Raw genomic sequence first — 7,803 nt, forward strand, 5'->3', positions numbered from 1 at the left:
ACAATATCTTTCAGAGAACGTATATTTAGAGGGAACTATATTAACAAAGACATATTAGAAGTCCCTAGGGGCATGCTTAAGAAGAATATACTCTGTGAACAATATATTGCTGGCGAAGGGGCATTCTCACTCACTGCCTCTGGTTCACAAAAAGTCACAACCCAGAAATGTATCAAAAATAGGACGAACAACATATACACTCATTTTAAAAATTATTGCAGGGTGGAGCCATGGTGCCACAAGCCTGGCTATAACGTAGCCTGGACCGGGGCACCATGTCTTCCTCCCTTAATTAAAAACAAATACCAATTAGGTCCCATTGATATTGCCTTTAGGTCATGATTTTCAGAACATATTTACTATAGAACTCTTTTGTACACAAGTAAATAGATGCCAGTTATACTCCATTATGTACCTAGTGTAGTTATAAAAGTACTTTCATCTCTAATACCATTGACTACAGTTGTTATATTGTCATTGGGAATTATTGCCCTCAGTCACATGTCTCATCACAAAAAAATGTTCATATGGGTTTTTTCGTTGAGTCCACGAGGCCATACAGTGTCCAACCGGTGGATCCACTGTGCCTCTTTTTTTAGAAGCATAAGTCCCCTATCACCTCCACGTGGTGGGGGAGGGATCCAGTCTATTGCCATATATCGTAAAGTGGACAGTTGGTGTTTTTCTTTTACAAAATGTGCTGCCACAGGCTTATCAGTGGCCCCGGTAGAGTAGGCCAATCGGATCGAGGATCTGTGCTGATTAATTCTTTCACGTAGGGTTCGAATTGTTTTTCCCACGTATACTAAGCCACAAGGGCAGATCAGATAGTAGACTACATGGTCTAATTGGCAGTACAAACGATTTTTCAAGTATATTTTTGTGCCATTGTGTGGATGGCAAAAGAATGTGCCAGTTATCAGTGCCCGGCAGGTGGCACAACCGAGACACTTATAGCATCCATTCTTTTTAGTTAGCCATCGATCTTGATCTGCTTTTACTGGTTTCATATTTGGTCTCAAGAGGTGATCCTTAAGGTTGGGTCCCCTATTCACACTAAGCAGTGGAGGGGCCTTGCCCATTTTCTTAAATGCTTGATCTGAAGTGATCATCGACCATTGAGATTTAATGACACGCTGTGTGTTTTTGAAGTTGGTGTCACAGTGGGTATTGATGATCATCCTTGCATTCTGGGTCACACCTTTAGGAATCAAACTCTGTTCTTGAAACCTTCTTTTGGCTTTGGTGAGGCTCTTATCAATAGTTTTGAGACTGTACCCCCTATCCAGGAATCTCTGTTTACACTCAGATAGTTGTTTAGTTGTTGCAGACTCTTCAGAGTTGTTTCGCATAACCCGAAGGAATTGCGAAATGGGTAAATTGGACTTGAGAGAGTCCGGGTGATGGCTAGTCGCCCAAAGGAGAGTATTCCTGTCTGTTAATTTCTGGTAGAGGGTATATCCCAAAAAGGCTCCGTTTCTCAAGACAGTTATGTCAAGAAAGTTCATGGAGTTCAGATCACATGCATATGTGAACCTCACAGGGGAGGGTAGACAATTCAACGTATTAACCATCTCAACGAAGGATGCTTCATCACCTAACCATATGAGAAAGACATCATCGATGTATCTTTTTAGGTATTTGATCTGCCCAGAGTAATGCGGAAAAATAGATTTTTGTTCATATGCATGCATAAACAGATTGGCGAAGGCTGGGGCCACATTGGACCCCATAGCGGTCCCCGCCAACTGCATATAGTATTTCTCTTGATATAAAAAATGATTATACTTTAATACTAAATCCAACGCATTTAGCACAAATTCAATGGGTGGACCCCCTTGAGGCCCTTCCAGGAGTGCAGCTCTCACTGCCTCACTTCCCTCTTTATGCGGAATGATTGTGTACAATGAATTAACATCCATTGTACACAATAGACATTCGGGTTCCAGAACACCTAACCCTCTAATGTCCTCAAGGAACTGTGAGGTATCCCTGAGGTATGTGGGGGTGGCCTGGACAAGTGGTTGGAGATAGTGGTCCAACCATTTAGCAAGTGGCTGCAAGAGAGAACCCCTTGCTGAGATGATCGGACGGCCAGGTGGATTGACGAGGGACTTGTGGATCTTAGGCAATGTATAAAGAATTGGACACACCGGATGTTCCACCGTTAAGTAGTCCCTTGTCTCCTCGTCAATCCACCCTTGCGTCAAACCCATCCTTAATAAATCATCAATTCTATATTTAATTGCACTCATTGGGTTAGCAGTTAATTCAAGGTAAGTTGTTTTGTCACCCAGTTGTCTCTTAATTTCGTGGTCGTAGTCTGAAAAATTTTGTAGTACGATAGAACCGCCTTTGTCTGCGCTACGTATTACCACTGAAGTATCATCCTGTAACCCTCTAAGTGCTGTTCTCTCTGCTGTGGATAAGTTGTCAAAAGCCCTGTTCTGTTTAGCTTGTTCTTTACAATCTCTATCCACTACCCGTAAAAACGTTTTTAAACTCGCATTAGTACTGATGGGATCAAAGGTACTTGGTTTTTTGAAAATCTCTTTGGGAGCCATAGTGGGGTTTGTCATTGAGATTTGTATCGGTTTATTATCAAAATGCTCTCGAAGGCGGAGCTTCCTCCCCATTTTAAAGTGGTCAATTGACCACTGAAATGAATCAAATTTATATGTGGGTATGAAGTTCAAACCCTTCGAGAGTAAGGAATGTTCTGGCTGGGACAGGTTCTTAGAAGAGAGGTTGAAAATCAATTCCTGTACCCCCTGTACCCTCCTGTTTGCCCTCTGCCTGGATTTCCCACCCCTCCGCGGGTGCGGTCTTTTGCGCGTCGACTTAAGACGTCTCTGCGGGTGGGTCTGTTTCTTTGTTCTAAAAAAGATGAGGACGCCTGCTGGTATGAGGATCCCCGAGGGGGGGGTAAACTATCACCTGTATCAGTCTCAGATGAAGAGTTAGAAATCTGGGATTCAGGTTCTCTGAAGCGTGGTTGCCGAGAGCGATACCCTCCTCGGTGTCTGTACCCTGATGGTTGTGTGGAACCTTCACCCATTAACCACTTGTACACACCGTGTCTCTGGTAGTCACCCTCAACAGTTTCCAATTTTTTTCTTTTGAAGGCTATTAAGTCTGCTTTATATTTTTCAATTTGGGATTGTATCCGACCCAACCAATCCTCAGTCTTATCGGCCTTCAAAATACTCAATGATTCTTTTTCGTACTCAGAGATTTCAACCTTAATTTTCTTTAGTTCTACACCAACCTCCTCCACAACCAGAGCTATCAAATCCAGAGAACATTTATTAAGTACTCCACACCATCGGACGCAAAAAGCAGGATTGCGGCGACCGATGGTGGGAGTATTATTGATTCTAAATCCTCTCGGAATACGTTTTTTTCTATAGTACTCGGAGAGGAATTGACCATGCAGCATTAAATCAATTTCCCTCCGTTTTAATCTGTGCAATTTATGAAAATGATCAACAGATGTAGCGGAAGGTAATTGAGCAAAATCTAACTCTGTGAACAAAATTTTATCAATTTCATCATCAGTCAGACTGATCTGGATATTTTCCGCATCACTCAAGGCAATTTCATCTAGTCCCGAAAGGCTTGTCGCCATTTAAGGAACTTACTACACACTCTTAATAGGTACACAATAATACTGGCAGAGCTAAACACTTAAGCAAATACAAACAGTATCTTTTGCAATATATCTTTCTGAATACAGAACCAAAAGACAAGTCACAATTTACACCTATAGGTGATATTTAGTTACTTCAGGAGTATAACACATGCACGTGTCACACGTTTTTTGAAATGCAGGCGATAAAAAAAGTAGTCTCCAATCTCCAATAGTTCACAACTTTTTTCACAATTATATCCAATGGGTGCATAGTCCAGGAAATGTTACCTTAGCAGGTGAATCTCCATATATATACTTCTGTAGGGCCAGCACACACAAATTTCAATTTAGCAACAGCTGGGGTGCCAACTCAGGCTTGTGGTCCCGGGGGTACAGCCAAATATATAGTCCAATGTAAAGAGCACTCACCAGTCTTCCAAATTTGATGCCAATAAAATTTAATACATCACCAGAGTTTTACAGCAGAATGTCGACGTTTCGAGCCACTGCGGGCCCTTTGTCAAGACAGTGGTGAATGGGTCACAGCTCCAAAAGTACAGATCACCATTGAAATCTCCACAGTATAAATACACCCCAGAAGCAGGAAGTGCCTGCCCATCGCCAATTAATCAATTATCTATCGCTTCTATATCATTTCTATATCTTAGGATAGTGTCCACCTCTCATACCGTATCTACCTTGGTGCCGCTCTAAATACAGTACACTCGTATATAATATTTACCTCATATTAAAATCTCCATACTGTTTTACTCACGGTCACCTCCGGCGTGCGTTCCACCGTCCTGGAACGCAAAAGCCGGAAGGAGAACTCCGTTCGCGTCATCGCCAGACGACGCGCACCCAGAGCCAACGCGTACGCCACCACCACAGGTCCCCGGCAAGCGGCAACAGAGAAATTAAGTTCCTATCGCTTAGTTATCCGTACTCAATCATACGGGACATAGCCGCCCACCACGATCCGGCCGTGAAACGCACGGCCATTTTGGATCGTTTTGGAACGCATCCTGTCAACCACTAAATCACACACCGGCTTGCTTTCAGTTCTGTCCCGCAAATCTGTCGCTTATTATGAGGGGGGACAATATCTTTCAGAGAACGTATATTTAGAGGGAACTATATTAACAAAGACATATTAGAAGTCCCTAGGGGCATGCTTAAGAAGAATATACTCTGTGAACAATATATTGCTGGCGAAGGGGCATTCTCACTCACTGCCTCTGGTTCACAAAAAGTCACAACCCAGAAATGTATCAAAAATAGGACGAACAACATATACACTCATTTTAAAAATTATTGCAGGGTGGAGCCATGGTGCCACAAGCCTGGCTATAACGTAGCCTGGACCGGGGCACCATGTCTTCCTCCCTTAATTAAAAACAAATACCAATTAGGTCCCATTGATATTGCCTTTAGGTCATGATTTTCAGAACATATTTACTATAGAACTCTTTTGTACACAAGTAAATAGATGCCAGTTATACTCCATTATGTACCTAGTGTAGTTATAAAAGTACTTTCATCTCTAATACCATTGACTACAGTTGTTATATTGTCATTGGGAATTATTGCCCTCAGTCACATGTCTCATCACAAAAAAATGTTCATATGGGTTTTTTCGTTGAGTCCACGAGGCCATACAGTGTCCAACCGGTGGATCCACTGTGCCTCTTTTTTTAGAAGCATAAGTCCCCTATCACCTCCACGTGGTGGGGGAGGGATCCAGTCTATTGCCATATATCGTAAAGTGGACAGTTGGTGTTTTTCTTTTACAAAATGTGCTGCCACAGGCTTATCAGTGGCCCCGGTAGAGTAGGCCAATCGGATCGAGGATCTGTGCTGATTAATTCTTTCACGTAGGGTTCGAATTGTTTTTCCCACGTATACTAAGCCACAAGGGCAGATCAGATAGTAGACTACATGGTCTAATTGGCAGTACAAACGATGTTTCAAGTATATTTTTGTGCCATTGTGTGGATGGCAAAAGAATGTGCCAGTTATCAGTGCCCGGCAGGTGGCACAACCGAGACACTTATAGCATCCATTCTTTTTAGTTAGCCATCGATCTTGATCTGCTTTTACTGGTTTCATATTTGGTCTCAAGAGGTGATCCTTAAGGTTGGGTCCCCTATTCACACTAAGCAGTGGAGGGGCCTTGCCCATTTTCTTAAATGCTTGATCTGAAGTGATCATCGACCATTGAGATTTAATGACACGCTGTGTGTTTTTGAAGTTGGTGTCACAGTGGGTATTGATGATCATCCTTGCATTCTGGGTCACACCTTTAGGAATCAAACTCTGTTCTTGAAACCTTCTTTTGGCTTTGGTGAGGCTCTTATCAATAGTTTTGAGACTGTACCCCCTATCCAGAAATCTCTGTTTACACTCAGATAGTTGTTTAGTTGTTGCAGACTCTTCAGAGTTGTTTCGCATAACCCGAAGGAATTGCGAAATGGGTAAATTGGACTTGAGAGAGTCCGGGTGATGGCTAGTCGCCCAAAGGAGAGTATTCCTGTCTGTTAATTTCTGGTAGAGGGTATATCCCAAAAAGGCTCCGTTTCTCAAGACAGTTATGTCAAGAAAGTTCATGGAGTTCAGATCACATGCATATGTGAACCTCACAGGGGAGGGTAGACAATTCAACGTATTAACCATCTCAACGAAGGATGCTTCATCACCTAACCATATGAGAAAGACATCATCGATGTATCTTTTTAGGTATTTGATCTGCCCAGAGTAATGCGGAAAAATAGATTTTTGTTCATATGCATGCATAGAATTGATGATTTATTAAGGATGGGTTTGACGCAAGGGTGGATTGACGAGGAGACAAGGGACTACTTAACGGTGGAACATCCGGTGTGTCCAATTCTTTATACATTGCCTAAGATCCACAAGTCCCTCGTCAATCCACCTGGCCGTCCGATCATCTCAGCAAGGGGTTCTCTCTTGCAGCCACTTGCTAAATGGTTGGACCACTATCTCCAACCACTTGTCCAGGCCACCCCCACATACCTCAGGGATACGTCACAGTTCCTTGAGGACATTAGAGGGTTAGGTGTTCTGGAACCCGAATGTCTATTGTGTACAATGGATGTTAATTCATTGTACACAATCATTCCGCATAAAGAGGGAAGTGAGGCAGTGAGAGCTGCACTCCTGGAAGGGCCTCAAGGGGGTCCACCCATTGAATTTGTGCTAAATGCGTTGGATTTAGTATTAAAGTATAATCATTTTTTATATCAAGAGAAATACTATATGCAGTTGGCGGGGACCGCTATGGGGTCCAATGTGGCCCCAGCCTTCGCCAATCTGTTTATGCATGCATATGAACAAAAATCTATTTTTCCGCATTACTCTGGGCAGATCAAATACCTAAAAAGATACATCGATGATGTCTTTCTCATATGGTTAGGTGATGAAGCATCCTTCGTTGAGATGGTTAATACGTTGAATTGTCTACCCTCCCCTGTGAGGTTCACATATGCATGTGATCTGAACTCCATGAACTTTCTTGACATAACTGTCTTGAGAAACGGAGCCTTTTTGGGATATACCCTCTACCAGAAATTAACAGACAGGAATACTCTCCTTTGGGCGACTAGCCATCACCCGGACTCTCTCAAGTCCAATTTACCCATTTCGCAATTCCTTCGGGTTATGCGAAACAACTCTGAAGAGTCTGCAACAACTAAACAACTATCTGAGTGTAAACAGAGATTCCTGGATAGGGGGTACAGTCTCAAAACTATTGATAAGAGCCTCACCAAAGCCAAAAGAAGGTTTCAAGAACAGAGTTTGATTCCTAAAGGTGTGACCCAGAATGCAAGGATGATCATCAATACCCACTGTGACACCAACTTCAAAAACACACAGCGTGTCATTAAATCTCAATGGTCGATGATCACTTCAGATCAAGCATTTAAGAAAATGGGCAAGGCCCCTCCACTGCTTAGTGTGAATAGGGGACCCAACCTTAAGGATCACCTCTTGAGACCAAATATGAAACCAGTAAAAGCAGATCAAGATCGATGGCTAACTAAAAAGAATGGATGCTATAAGTGTCTCGGTTGTGCCACCTGCCGGGCACTGATAACTGGCACATTCTTTTGCCATCCACACAATGGCACAAAAATATACTTGAAACATCGTTA

This window comes from Crinia signifera, chromosome 8 (genome assembly GCF_055691185.1).
Source record: "Crinia signifera chromosome 8, ASM5569118v1, whole genome shotgun sequence".
NCBI lineage: Eukaryota > Metazoa > Chordata > Amphibia > Anura > Myobatrachidae > Crinia > Crinia signifera.